The following is a 16,147-nucleotide window of genomic DNA, read 5'->3' as shown; positions in this document are numbered from 1 at the left end:
TATTTTCCTTTTAAATCTTCTCATGACAGCTGATTAGATCTCTTTGGAAAATAAGTAAATCTGGTTATAATTAATGATTGAATGCGTTTGTAAATCAGATCTTCAATCATAAATAGATTTCCATTAAAAACGCAATCACATAACACATAACATTCAGACTGAATGTTCCGTGTATAGATGTCATGACATCGGGTCTGACATCCTGGAACAATCCTGCATAAATCCATTTTAAATATCCAGCTGGTACATAATATCAGATGTCATGACATCGGGTATGACATCCTGAAACAATCCTGCATAATTATATTTTCAACATCCAGCAGGTACAAGACATCTTATGTTAAGACATCATATGTAACATCTTGTGAACACTCTTTGTTTTACCAAAATTGCTGCCAACACTTAGAACCAACAGAACTGTCATAACGTGTCATAATAAATCTATCTATTTGAAATTTAGTTATTATCATTTACATCTATTAGAGTTCTACAAGTATTTAAAAACAAAAGTACATTAGATTAAAATTTTGTCATAATGCAATGCAGTCAAAACAAATCATCTTTACCCTTTTTTTCCCGATTAAACCAATAAAAGATATATTTTCTTTCTTATTAGAAAATACAATTTTCTTTATTATAAGTGTTCAAAAAATAAATAATATCATAATGTTCGATAAAAATGATGTTCTATTAAACAACACTTTTTTTCATCATAATCTCAAACTATCAATAAAGGATTCATCGAGCTTCCTAATGAAAAACATGTTGAAGTATTCTGCATTTGTCATGTTCTTGTATAATTGTTGGTTTCCTTCACAAATTAGCTTGTCAACATGTCCAATATCCATTGAAGGAGTTGGATTACAGAATGCTGCTATTGATAGTCTTTCCTTCTCCTTATTTACTACAACTTTGTGCTCTGGTGCTTTGTATATCCTGTTTGTCATAACCTGTGTAGTGGGAAAACATTTATCATGGTACCCTAGTTTTTTAAATAGAGTAAATTTGGATAAATGGTTGTCAAACATGAATTGAATTAATATGCTTTTGTAAATCTATTTTAATCAAAATTGAGTTTAATCAACACTTTAAATTCAAGTATTTGTTGTCTGACACATGTCGGTGTATGACACTGACATAAGTTGATTATGTTGGAAATCCATCATTATCTATGGAGAATTTCTATCAATATTTATGAACAAGATTGTTATCAATCACACAATGATAATGAAAAGAAAAGAACAATTGAGAAAGAAATAAAAAACGTTGGAGAAGAAAAAGAATATTTTTTGCAGAGTTTTCTCTCTGCCCACAACCTGTGGAAAACTTTTTTATTCACTTTGCAACTATAAAATTCTGTGAATACAATGTGATGAGTTCTTTCTTCTCTTCATACAAGAATAAGGGTTACTCCATCTATTTATAGATTTAGATTAACTTACTCCCAAAGCCAAAATCCAAAACTATAAAAGCCCAAAATAGTTAACACTACTAAAAATAAGCCTAAGTCAAAATCCTATGTGAAACGACATGCTTCGACACTTAGTCACACTAATACAACTCAACACACTAGGTGATACGATACTTCCTTGCTTCTATCGAGAACCTGTTTCGACACAAGGAATTACAATTCAATACACCACCTAATTCATTGTGTCTAAGCTATCTACATTAATCATAGCTCTTAGTCTTCTGAACACTTCGACATGCATTCCATTCTTCATGATGTCTACAATATGATTCTCAATTTTGCAGTGTTCCACATTTATCTTCCCATCAGTTACTTGCTCTCGAAGATAATAGAACCTCATTTCGATGTGCTTGCTTTGACCATGTGCTATCGGATTCTTCTCCAGATTGATAGCTGACATGTTGTCGATTTTCATGGTAATTGCTCCATGACTCTTTGTTGTTATCTCTTCGACTAGATTCATCATCCATGCTTCTTGATATGCACAAAGGGAAGCAGTTATGTATTCTTCTTCGCACGAAGATAATGCCACTAATGGCTCCTTTCTCGAACTCCAAGCAGCTGGTGCATCACCTAACATAAACACATAGCCAATTGTCGATTTTTGATCCTCAGCATCACTAGACCAACTTGAGTCGGTGTATCCCACTAGTTTGCATTCTTTTCCTTCATCAGCTGTAGGAAACAAAATGCCATAGTCGAGATTTCCTTTCAGATACCTTAGTATCCTCTTCGCTGCTGCTAGATGTGATACCTTTGGCTTCTGCATGAATCTACTCACCATACCTACACTGTATGCTAAGTCATGCCTTGTGTGACAAAGGTATCAAAGTGACCCAATAAGTCTTCTATGTTGGGTTGGATTGACATCATCTTCATCTGAATCTTTCGACAATTGTAATCTGGGCTCAACTGGAGTCGAAGTTGGATTACAATCTTGCATCTCAAATCTCTTGAGTATTTCACCTGTATACCTTCTTTGATACATCATAAAACCTCTACCACTCTTGTAGAATTCGATGCCAAGGAAATATGAAATGTCACCCAGATCTGAAATTTCGAATTCCTTGTTGAGATCACCTTTGAAGTCTTCGATCTCCTTCTTGAAGCTACATGTTATCAACAAGTCATCGACATAGATACATAGTATAAACAATTCACTCTTTCTTCTTCTCACATATACTACATGTTCAGTTGTGCACTTGACAAATTCCTTCTTCCTTAGAAAGCTATCTATCTTCTTGTTCCAAGCTCTTGGAGTTTGTTTATGTCCGTACAGGGCTTTATGCAGCATGTACACCTTTCTTTCTTTGCATTATTTTATAAAACCAACTGGTTGTGCAACATAAACTTCTTCTTCTAAAGGGCCATTCAGGAATTAACATGTCACATCCATCTGACACATCTTTCAGTTATTAGTGTTTGCTAGACTAATAACCAACCTGATTGTTTCGATCCTAGAAACATGTGCAAAAACTTCGTCGAAGTAGATTCCTTCTTTCTGAAGAAATCCTTTCGCCACAAGTCTCGCTTTGTGTCAAGTCACTTCTCCTTTGAGATTCAACTTCACCTTGTATACCCACTTCACATTGATTTCCTTCTTGTCTTGGGGAAATTCGGCAAGTGATCAAGTATTATTGACTTCGACAACTTCAGTTCTTCGTTCATTGCTTTCACCCACTTCGAATCTTTTAATGCCTCAGCTGCATTCATTGGTTTAACATATGTAGAGAAAGCATAGTATACCAACTCACCTTCTTCATTTACCACATCATATGATGTAATTACACATTCTTGCAACCTTGCAGGCATGTGTCTTGTTCTTTGATGTCTGGTTGGGCCTGCTTCACCTCTGACTTCTTGTCGAACTTCTCTTTCAACTTCACTAGTTGGTTCATCACATAAGATTCTCACTGAACCCTTCTTAACATTATCAGTCCAATCCCATTCCTTAAGCTCATATATGATCACGTCCCTATTGATCACCACTTGCTTGTTCACTGGGTCGAACAACTTGTATCCTCCGACCAAATGATATCATATCAGGATCATCTAACTTGACTTGTCATCAAGTTTTCTTCTCAACTGATCAGGCACATGTCTATATGCTATATATCCAAACACCTTCAGATGACTCAAGTTAGGCTTGACACCAGACCAACATTCCTATGGTGTGATTCATTCTAGCTTCTTTGTCGGACATCTTTTCAGGATATATGTTGCAGTTGGCAAAACTTCTCCCCATAGTTTTTTAGGTAGATACTTGCCTTTCAACATACTTCTCACCATATTCATGATGGTTCTATTCTTCCTTTCTACGACTCCATTATGCTATGGAGTGTAGGGTGGCACCACCTCATGCACAATCCCTTCTTTCACACATAATGCGCCGAGGTCTTTCGACACATATTATCCACCACCATAAGTCCTCAGAATCTTGATCTTTCAACCGCTTTATCTTTCGACCATTGATTTAAACTTGGCAAATACCTCGATCACTTCACTTTTCTTCTTGATCAGGTAAGCCCACATTTTTCGACTGAAATCATCTATGAATATAGCAAAGTATTTGTTACCTCCAATTGAGTCCACTTAGATAGGACCATATACATCAGAGTATATGACTTCAAGAATTTCCTTCGACCTGCTTCCTGCATCCTTACCGAAGATGTTCTTGTTTTGCTTTTCCTGCACACATTCTTCACACACTTTGTTTGGAATGTCGATTTCTGGTAATCTTGTAACCATATTTATTCTCTTCAAATATTTGATGTCTTTGAAATTGAGATGGCCAAGTCTATAATGCCATATCCAGTCATCCGTGATGCCTGCTGTTGTAAGGCACTTATGCTCCATCACATTAAGCTTAATCTTGAAGTTTCTATTTTGAGACATTAGAGTCTTCAAGATCAACCTTCCATTTGAGTCGAGAACTTTCATCATCTTGTCTTTCATCAACACCTTGTTGTTCTTTTCGACTAACTATCCTATGCTGAGCAAATTGCTCTTCATGCCTGTTATGTACAACACATTCAAAATTACTGACCTCTTGCCATCTTTCCTCATAATCATAACATCACTAACACCTTCAACTGCTATAATATTATCATTTACAAATTTCACCATGTTCTTCATTGAGGGATTTATGTTGAAAAACCAATCTTTCCTTCCAAACACGTGTGATGAGCATCCTGAGTCCAAGTACCACTGGTCCTTGAATCTCTCTTCACCTCTCGTTGTAACCATCAACAACATCTCCTATTTTTCATGTTTCGCCAGATTTGCATAAGTTTCTTGATTCTTCTGCTTTTCTGGACAATCACTAGAATAGTGACCATGCTTATGACAATTGTAACACTAAATGTGACTCTTGTCTGGATTTTGAACACCACGTATTCCTTTACCTGCAGCACCACCTCCTTGGTTTCCTTGGTTCTAGGGTTTTCTCTGATTCGACCAGTTTCCTTCATGCTGATTTCGACGAATCGAATTGTTGTAGCCTCATCTGCCTTTGTTGCCATTCCAACTTATTTTTCATTTCCTTTCTTTTGCTAATTGCGCTTGCAAAGTCATATCACTCTTTGACTTACTTGCAACTTTTTCAGCCATTCTTTGTTCATGAGATTCAAGCGTCCCTTGAAGCCTTTCCTTTGTTAGTTTTTACAAATCTTTCGACTCTTCAATGGCTACTACCACGTGGTCGAACTTTAGACCCAACGACCTCAAGATCTTTCCAACAACAAATCTTGATGTTAACACTTCTCCACATACCTTGATTTGATTCACCAGTTTCTTAACCTTAGTGAAGAAATCCGTTATCCTTTCATTGTCTTCCATCTGAAGCAATTCATATGTCCTTTTGTAAGTTTGTAACCTCACCTCTTTCACCTTCTCTGCGCCTCCAAACAACTTCTCCAGAATTTTCCATGCTTCTTTCGCTGACTCTACATCACTAACCTTTTCAAAGTTATCTGAATCAACACATTGATGGATTATAAAGAGAGCTTTATAATCTTTCTTTTTCAATTCTTTATGTGCAGCCCTTTCTTGATCCTTCGCGTTTTCTGCAAGCGTTGTCACTCCTTCTTTCACAAGATCCCAAAGATTTTGATAACAGAACACAACCTTCATCTGCTTGCACCAATTCTCATACTTGTTTAGATCATTCATTGTTATCATTATTTTCTTCCCACGAATCACTTAAACCGGAGCTCTTGATACCAGATGATGGAAATCCACCACAACCTATGGAGAATTTCTATAAATCTTGATGAACAAGATTATTATCAACTACGCAATGATAATGAAAAGAAAAAGAACAATTGAGAAAGAAAGAAAGAGCATTGGAGAAGAAGAAGAATATTTTCTGCAGAGTTTTCTCTCTGCCCACAACCTGTGGAAAACTTCTTTTTACTTTGCAATTGCAAAATTTTGTGAATACAATGTTATGATTTCTTTCTTCTCTTCATACAAGAATAAAAGTTACTCCCTCTATTTATAGATTTAAGTTAACTTACTCCCCAAGTCAAAACCCAAAACTATAAAAAGGCCATAACAGGTAACACTACTACAAATAGGCCTAAGTCGAAATCCTATGTGAAGCAACATGCTTCGACACACTAATACAACTCGACACACTAGGTGATTCGACACTTCCCTCATTCTGTCGAGCAACCTTCTTCGACAAAAGGAATTACAATTCAACAGATTATTCTCCATATATTTATTTTCTCAAATTATTACCAATGGCGATAAGTGTTACGTTTCCGTTTCATCGAAACTTACATAATATCGAAGAAATGCATAAAAATAATAAAACATTGGAAAAATTAGTGTAATATTCATGTAAAATTAGAGAAAATGATGAATACCATGATGCCTACAAATGTAAAATTAGATATATGCAAAATGATGAATATCGTGATGCCTATAAAGCCAAGCTCCTAAGAAGAAAATATTTTCTTTCCTTAACTACATAAAAGATCTCCCTAAAGGTAACTCCTTTAAATCTTTAAACCATCTATATAAAGGCACAAAATGACTCTAATGAAAGGATAGTTAGTTGGAAGGTATGTTAAACAGAAGGAATTCTTCTAAAAACTCTCATTGTACAAAAGTAAAAGACCGTGGTCCTTCCACTAGGATCCCAGTGCTGGGAGTTTGAGGAATCCGTTTCAAAACTTAGAGCAATCAAACTTATAACATTTGATTACTTTGTGTGTGTGTGTGTATGTGTGTGTGTGTGTGTGTGAGAGAGAGAGAGAGAGAGAGAGAGAGAGAGAGAGAGAGCTTTGTAGGAGCTTAATAATCTGATTTTCTAGATCTATTGAGGAAGAGCTAGGGATGAGATAGAGAGAGAGAGAGAGCTTCGTAGGAGCTTAATAATCTGATTTTCTGGATCCATTATGGAAGATCTAAGGATAAATGTGTGTGCGTGCATGTGTGTGTGTGTGTGTGTGTGTGTGTGTGAGAGAGAGAGAGAGAGAGAGAGAGAGAGAGAGAGAGAGAGCTTCGTAGGAGCTTAATAATCTGATTTTCTGGATCTATTGAGAAGCTTAATAATCTGATTTTTTGGATCTATTGATGGAATATAAGGCATTTACTAGTCTTTCACATCAATATCAAAGCTACTTTTTACACTTTTATAGATATGTGGAAGCAAAGTGAATTATGATTATACGAAAATCTTATTTATCAAAAGAAAAATCACTTTTCACATGCTTCAATGTGCATCTAATGATCTAGATATGCACATTGTACCATGATAATATTATTGCATTATCCATTTAAGTGAAGTGTAATTATTAACATGTTGAAGTATTAATTACAAGCATATATAGTGAGTCAACATATACTAACCTCAATTATATGACCAATGTTAGCAACAATGTCTCCTTCTATTGGTTCAACACTGACCCATTTTCCATCTTTAAGAAACTGCAACCTTTGAAAATCTCCATAGTCAACTAAGAGAGTAATCCCAGAAATGTTAGCATGAGGATTAATACCAAGAACTCTTTCATGCTCGGGACAAGGTGGATATAAATTCATCCTAATATCATATAGTCCTTCATGGAAACTTTCTGATATCTTTGTATCCTCAAGCCCTCAAGCCAATGTAATGAAACTCACTATTGATATTGCATCTTCCCTCATATCTTCAGAATATTTGTCCAATGTTTCCCTGATAAATTAAATACGATATTAGATTGTTATTATGAGAAGAAGAAATATGAAGAGAGCATAAGTAAAAAAAATTGTAGAATAGTCTCACTATATGAATATCTAACTAAGCTGGACACCGACATCACACACAACATAGACATTCATAATAGTTTGAGACAATATAAATAATATACCAAGTAGTGACACGGATATCAAATACAACACTCACACCCAAACACTGCTAACCACATATTAGATCTTGTGTAGGGCCTGACAGAAAAATAGTATGATGAAAATTGCACAAAATAAATTCCAAAATACGTGTTTACACTAAGTTTTAAGTTTGATTCGTCCCACCAATTTAAACAAATTGGATGCAAATGGATATTCTGACGATTACTCTTCAATATATTTTGAAAACCTTAACATGAATTACACATCCACATCAAACAATATATTGATCAATGATATTTTAGAAAAATAAAGATATAATTTTTAGATATTGTAACATGTTAATTTTTAAGTTTTTCAGTTTGCAAAATAATTTTTATTTATAGATAAATTTGTGTCTCCTAGTGAAAAGAAATTGAATCACTATTCTTTCACAAATGTTTTTTGGTTTGTAAAATATCATAATTTATAGACAAATTCATGTTATTTAGTAAAAGGAAAATACTCTTTTTTTACTATTTATTTTGTTAAAATGACAAATAAATTTTAAAACTGATAAGTACCATGTTTCAAACACACGGCCTTTAAGTAGCCACAACCATCATTAAATAAATTTAATCATTATTATTTATCAAATAAATATTTTAGAATTTTTTTCAAAATCACACTTGTAAGAAGTAGAACATGCTTTGAATCTAAAGTTGAAGTAATACACAAGAACAAAAATGGATTCCCTGCTGTGAACGAGTGATTACAAACACATCTCAACCATCCATTTTGAGTATCAATTTATAATTTCTTTTATTTATATGATGATCTTTAAATCTGGGCCATCAAAATTCAATCTAAAGGGCTTCAACAAAGTGACTGTGTGATTGCACGATCCCTTGACTACAGGGAATCCATGTCCATTACATGTTGGTGCACAAGGTGAAATGAATGAAGATGGAAGAAGAGAAAGAAGAGAGAATAACAAACTTCCACTACTATGCTAATACAATTACAGTAAATGATTGCACACACACACACACACACACACACACACACACGCACACACACACACACACACACACACACACACACACACTACTATACAAACTGCTCTTACAACTATTACATACTTAATGACTAAGCACATTACTACTTATATACATAAACAATAATGCCACATAAGCGAAATACTAAAATATTGAATTACCCTTCGGGATTTAACTCATCAAAACTAACAACACTAATTCCATCCCTCAAGTCGAGAAATTGATCAGTCTTGATCGCTTTCGTCAGAACATCTGCCAACTGCTTCTGAGTGCTACAATGAATAACTTCTAGTACTACATTCTGAACCTGACTTCTCAGAAAATGATACTTAGTCTCAATATACTTGCTTCTCCCATGCATCACTAGGTTCTTGGCAAGATTGATTGCAGACTTGTTATCCATCATCAACTTCAGTGCCTTGTTTACCTTGATCTTCAGATCCTGTAGTAAATTCAGAAGCCAAACAGTTTGACACGCAACCATAACACCTACAATATATTCTGCTTCACATGTTGACAAAGCAATAACTGATTGCTTCTTGGAACACCAAGAAATAGGACTTCCCAGAAATTTAAACAAGTATTCAGGATTACTTCTCCTGTCAACTCTGTCTCCACACCAATCAGAGTCTGAGTAACCCATCAACTCTAAATTAGCCTTTCCTTCAGAAGGGAACAAAACTCCATACTTCAGAGTTTCCTTTATATACCTCAGAACACTGACAACAACTTGATAATGGGACCACTTCGGTTTACTCATGGACCTACTAACCATTCCAACTCCATAGAAAATGGCACGTCTTATATTACACAAACACCTCAGAGAGCCAATCAATTGCTTGAAATTTATGGTATCTACATCATCACCTTTAGAATCAGAATCCAATTTGTGATTTGTTTCTGACGGTATGACATCAACCTTACAATTAAGCAACTTGAATCTCTTCAGAAGCTCAAGTTCATACTTCAGCTGATGCAAAATGATACCCTTCTCAGAGTAAATAAACTTCATCCATAGGAAATATGTCATCTTTCCTAGATTAATTATCTCAAACTCATTCATCAACACCTTCTTGAACCTATCTATCTCATGTTCACAACTCGCTGTTAGCAATATGTCATCAACATAAAGATACACCAGAATCATATTGCCTTTAGAAGTATGCTGAGCATACACACCATACTCCATCTCACACTTTCTGAATCTCTGATGCTTGAAAAATGAATCAATCTTCATATTCCGAGCTCTAGGATCTTGTTTCAATCCATACAAGGATTTATGAAACTTATACACCATCCCTTCCTGATTTTTTTCTCAAATCCAGGAGGTTGTGACACGTATACCCCTTCTTGTAATGGACCATTCAAAAAGGCAGATTTCACATCTAAATGTATTAGAGGCCAATTCCTGTTAGCATCTATCGCAATCACCAGTTTGATTGTCTCATGTCTCGCTACAGGAGAAAACACCTCAAAGTAGTCTAACCTAGGTTTATGTAGAAAACCTCTTGCCACTAACCTTGCTTTGTGTTTTCCAATTGATCTATCTGGCTTCAGTTTCTCCTTGAAAACCCATATGACTTGATGACTTTCTTGTCCTTTGGAATCTTAGTCAACTCTCAAGTCTTGTTTCTTTCTATAGCCTCAAGTTCTTCTTTCATGGCCTTCAGACACACTTTCTTCTTGAATGCTTCTATAACACTGAGTGATTCAGAATCTACTAACATGGCATATTGAATGACTTCTTCTTCAGAGTCTACTTCAATTTCTTGTAACATATCAAACTCTACAAATCTCCTTGGAATGTTTATGATTCTTTATGGCTTCTGAACTTGTTCAGAATCTCCTTCGAACGTTGAAATAGTATCAGATGTTGGAACCCTAGAAGTACCACCTTCAGAGGCATGACCACCCTCAGAATCTGGATCAGAATCAGATTCACCTTCAAAGTTAGACTCGCCTTCAGATTTAGACTCACATTCATAATCATTTTCTGATTGTGACTCATCTTTAGAACCTTCAGATTCTGAAGTATCTTCAGAGGTTAACTCTATACCATAGTTGGATTGAGATTTACCTTAATCCCACACTTCTGATTCTTTCACAATAACACCTCTGATGAATTCAATCTTGTTAGTGACAGGACAATAAAGCTTATAAGCACTTGTACTATGACACCCTATAAGCAACATAACTCTGCTTCTGTCATCCAACTTCCTTCTCCTAGCATCTGGAACATGTTTGTAACAAACAAAACCAAACACCTTCAGATGGCTCACACTTTGCTTATCTCCAGTCCATTTCTCTAAAGGAAAAATTTCCTTCATGTTTTTGGTTGGACACCTGTTGGGCACATATGAGTAGGTGGCAACGACTTCTACCCACAAAGTGTCAGGTAGCTCTTTCTCCTTCAGCATACTTCTTGTCATATCAAGCAAATTTCGGTTTCTTCTTTTAGCAAAACCATTGTATTGAGGAGTGTATAGAAAAGTCACCTCATGCTCAATTCCATTCTCCTCACATAACTTTATGAACTCTGTAGAGTTATATTCACCTCCACCATTAGTTATGAGAACTTTCAGCTTCTGACCACTCTGGTTCTCAGCCTTGATTATGAATTTCTTAGATTCAGCAAACCCATCGTGTTTGAAATTTATGAGGGATACCTATGTCATTTTTGTGAACTCATCAACAAATGACAAAAATTATTTATTCCCTCCAAGTGAAGGTACTGGAAATGGTTGAAACACATCAGAATGCACCACACCCAGAGCATGATTTTCTCTTGGAGGCATTTAAGATGCAAATGGAAGTCTTGGTTGTTTACCTCTCATGCACATATTGCATGACTTCTCTGGCTTCTTAATTACAGGAATTTCATGTACCAACTTCTCTGAATTAAGATGTCTTAAGCTTCTGAAGTTTAAATGGCCAAATATTGTGTGCCATAACTCACTTTCCTTCACAACACTTGTTGCACTAAGGCATTCAAAGTCTGCAGTTTTAACATTCACTTTGAATGTTCTATTCCTCCCCTGTTCTGACTTCATAATCAACTTCTGATTACAGTCATACAACTTCAAAAGATTGTCCTTCATGGTAACTAAAAAACCTTTCTCAATTAATTGACCCACACTCATCAGATTGCTTTTCAAGCCAGAAACATACCACACGTTCTGAATCACTGCAGTTTTACCATTATTCAGAACTACTCTAACATTTCCCATACTTTAGCATTGAGGTGTTTATCATCAACATATCTTATATTGGTCATCTTCCCAGGGTCAAAATCAACCAGCTATTTCTTATTTCCAGTAAGATGATTTGAGCATTCAGTGTCCATATACCATCAGTCTTCCAAATATGCATCATCAAATTCAGAAGCCATCAATAACACAGATTCATCATCAGAATTTCTTCTGGCCATGTTTGCTTCTTTTGATTTCCTTTCCTTCTTTGACCAACAATCAACAACAAAGTGACCAAACTTCTTACAACAATAGCACTGAACTTTCTTCTTATCATACTTCTCCTTCCTTTTCAGAGCACTCTTCTATCTTTCAAAAGTTAAGGTTTCTGACTTCTGAACACCATCAGATCTCTTCCTGACTTCTGACCAAGACTGCTTATGATATTTCTTACCAGAAGTTGCTTTTAGAGCCTGCGACTCTACTTCCATTTCAGAGTTTCTCTCAGTCAGACACAACTCTTGTGCCTCTAGACTGCTTTGCAGCTCTTCAATTCTCACGGTGCTAAGATCCTTAGAATATTCAATTGCTACCACAATGTAATCAAACTGAGGAGTACGAGATCTAAGTACCTTCTCGATGATACTTTCTTCAGAGAGAGTTTCTCCATACGACTTCATCTCATTAGTGATCAAAATCACTTTGGAGATGTAGTCAGGTACCTTCTCATTGTTCTTCCTGCTGAGATTCTCATACTGCTTATGTAGATACTGAAGCTTTACCTTCTTCACTGATGCATCACCGCCGTAGCATTGTACCAGTGTGTCGCACACAACCTTCATTATAATCGTATCAACGATTTTCTCAAACACATTCACATCCACACACTGATGAATATAGAACAACGCATTCTGATCCTTCTTCCTCAGATCACGCTGAACATTTCTATGTGCATCCGTTGCATTTACAACAAGTGCAACTTGTACGTAGTCGTCGTTGACGAGATCAATAACATCTTGGGCGTCAAATAACACATACATCTAAATCATCCAATGATTCCAGTTCTTGCCATCGAACACTAGAAACTTGGTACTCAAATTATCGTTTTCGTTCATCTTCAACCTTGTGAAAACTCAGATCTCACCTAACACTAGTGTTTCCCAATCTCCCAGAATCAAGAAATGTGATTTTGCTATGATTCCAATCAAAAGCTCAACACGAACTCAAGAAACAAAATCAATCACACAACGTCTCACCGTTCACTCGTGTTTTCCTGTGGATCTGAATTGGAGCTCTAGATACCAATTATTGGTGCATAAGATGAAATGGATGAAGATGGAAGAAGAGAGAGAAGAGAGAATAACAAATTTCTATTACTTTGCTAATACGGTTACAGTAAATGGTTGCACACACACACTACTACACAGACTGCTCTTACAACTATTACATACTTAATGGCTAAGCACACTACTACCTACATACATAAACAATAATTCAACGTAGGCGAAATACTAAAATACTAAATTACCCTTCAACAATACGAACATATGTTGTTCTATTCAGTTGAGTTCAGACTTTGAATAATATAATGCATATACCTGAATTCGGGAGGATTTTGAGGTCACAAGTCCAATTTTATGTTTTGAATAGGTAAAGATTTGAGGAAGATCATGTCATTCCATTCAAGTGTTTGTTCTTGAGATGTAACAAATGCTTGACTATACCCTTCAAGACTTCCAGGTTTCTGTGCACATCGTTTTTTATCTTGTAAAGGAAGTTCAAAAAATCTCTTAACTACATTCCCCATATTATTAAGAGACGACACACCATGATTTACCATCTGCATGAAAATTAGTAGATCATGTAAAAATGGAACAAAAAATAATTCAACTAGCTTACTGATATAAAAATTGAAAAATAGACACAACTCCGATTAATGTTTTTCACTATATTATTATTGAGAATATAATTACTAATATATATATATATATATATATATATATATATATATATATATATATATATATATATATATATATATATATATATATATATATATATATTCCAAACTCAAAATGAAAATCTAAAATCTAAAATTTCAATTATATAAATATGATAAATTGTTCAACTTGATCCTAATTTTGTTGGATAATCAAAGTCTCCTCGCAGATAATTACATAAACTAATTATTGAATCGTTAATTGAAGATAGTTAAAGATGGTGACAAAGCAATTAGTTAGTTTAAACGATGTTATGAGTTATTTGAAAGTTATTTAGTGCAGTTTTTTATTTCACAAGCAATAATATATATTAGAGCCCGTACATGAAAGTTTAGGGTGCAAGTAATATAAAAGCTTTATAATGTGACCATGTAACTAATTCCCAATTAATGAAAAATGCACTTCATGAACACTCAATTTTTGGTTCATAAGTTTTTTTACCATTGAGTGTACATTTTATAAGTGCTCTTAATTTTCATTCAAAAGTTGGTTAGACTTTGAAAGTTTGTTATAAGTCTTCTTTTACCAAGAAAAGAGAAATCATAAGAAATTGATACCTATTAATGATGCCTCCATTTTGGTCAATGCAAACCTTATGTAAATATGGCTAACAATAATAGCAATAAAGTTAATCAACCTAGTGGTGAAACTGAGGTGGCTTCATTTGCAAGCAAAAATGTTCCAATTTCTCAAGCTCTGTATGATTAACTTGTAAACTTGCTCCAACAAGCAAACATAACAAACTCCATTCATTCTTCCACCACTAACAAAATATTAACTTCATATATGGCTCACAATCATCTATGGCAGAGATCTTCTGTACAAATCCAAATTACCAAAACCTTATTGATCCTATGGCATATTTAAATAGTGACATAACTTTGTGTCAAAGTAAATATTGTCTTGATTTATTAGAGGATTCATAATTCATCAATTCCAAACCTATGTAAACACCCTCTGATCTATCACTAAAGTTGCACTAAGATTCAAGTGGTACTTACCATGATGTTTCCTAGAGATGCAACCATTCAATTAAATGGTTATTATGATGTTGACTAGACATGATGCTTAGACACAAGGAGATTCATCTCATGTAAGTGTTTATTTTTTGACTAGTAACTAATTTCTTGGAGAACAAATAAAGAGCTTACAACCTAAAGATCCTCAAATGAAGTAGAGTATTGGGAACTTTCATCAGCCACATGTGAGCTACAAATGACTTTTACATATTCTTCAAATTTTGCAAATCGACTGCATTAAAACATATGTATTGTATTGCCACAACTAAAGTGCATTACACATTGTAGCCAATCAGGTTTTCTACGTAAGAACCAAGTATGTATAAATTGATTTCCAAATTGTGAGAGAAAAACAAGCAACAAGAGTCATGGAATTATTGTATGTTTCATCCTAAGATCAGTTTGAAGACTTCTTTACCAAGCCATTACTTCCTTAACCATTTCACACCTTATTTCTCAAGTTGAAGATGGTAGATATATATCATTAAAGAATATGACAAGGAAGTTAGTTAGTTTACATTTTGTATGAGGTAGTTGGAAGTTAGTTAGTATAGTTGCTAATTTCACAAGCAGTAATATAGTAGAGAAAATACATGGTAGCTTAGGGTGCAAGTAATGTAAAAGGTGTAAAATTTGACCATGTAACTAGTTTCAATCAATGGGAAATCCACTTCATTAAAACTCAATTCTTAGTTGATAATACTATTTAATCAAGTCAAGTAGAATTTAATCTTAGAATTTTAAGGTTGCTACATTCTTATAGTAAAATTTGATGTTAAGACTAATGAATAACCAAATCATCTTATCCAAGTAGGCTGTTAGGTTAACTTCATGCATTTTAAATAATTAGAGAAAATTATATTTATGAATTTACCATAAATATAATATACATATAACTATTGAAATCGGAATTTTCAAGCCGGGAACATAGAAATCCATGCCCAATAATTACTAATCATATGATTTGTTCTAGCCGACCAAAAGCCCAGTAAGAGTAAGATCAAAATATTAAGTCTAAATAAAAATATTCATCATATATAAGTAACACATGTTATATATAAGGTACACTTTTGAATCTCATACTTTCACTTTATTC

General features: G+C 34.6%; 1 pseudogene; it reads right to left on the bottom strand.

Moving 5' to 3' along the window:
• Positions 1-710: 710 nt before the first annotated feature.
• LOC127085512 (protein SRG1-like) overlaps positions 711-16,147 on the bottom strand; it is a 44,701-nt pseudogene continuing 29,264 nt past the window's right edge.

This window comes from Lathyrus oleraceus, chromosome 5 (genome assembly GCF_024323335.1).
Source record: "Lathyrus oleraceus cultivar Zhongwan6 chromosome 5, CAAS_Psat_ZW6_1.0, whole genome shotgun sequence".
NCBI lineage: Eukaryota > Viridiplantae > Streptophyta > Magnoliopsida > Fabales > Fabaceae > Lathyrus > Lathyrus oleraceus.
Note: the sequence above shows the minus strand (reverse complement) of the source record. Positions and strands in the feature narration are given on the sequence as shown.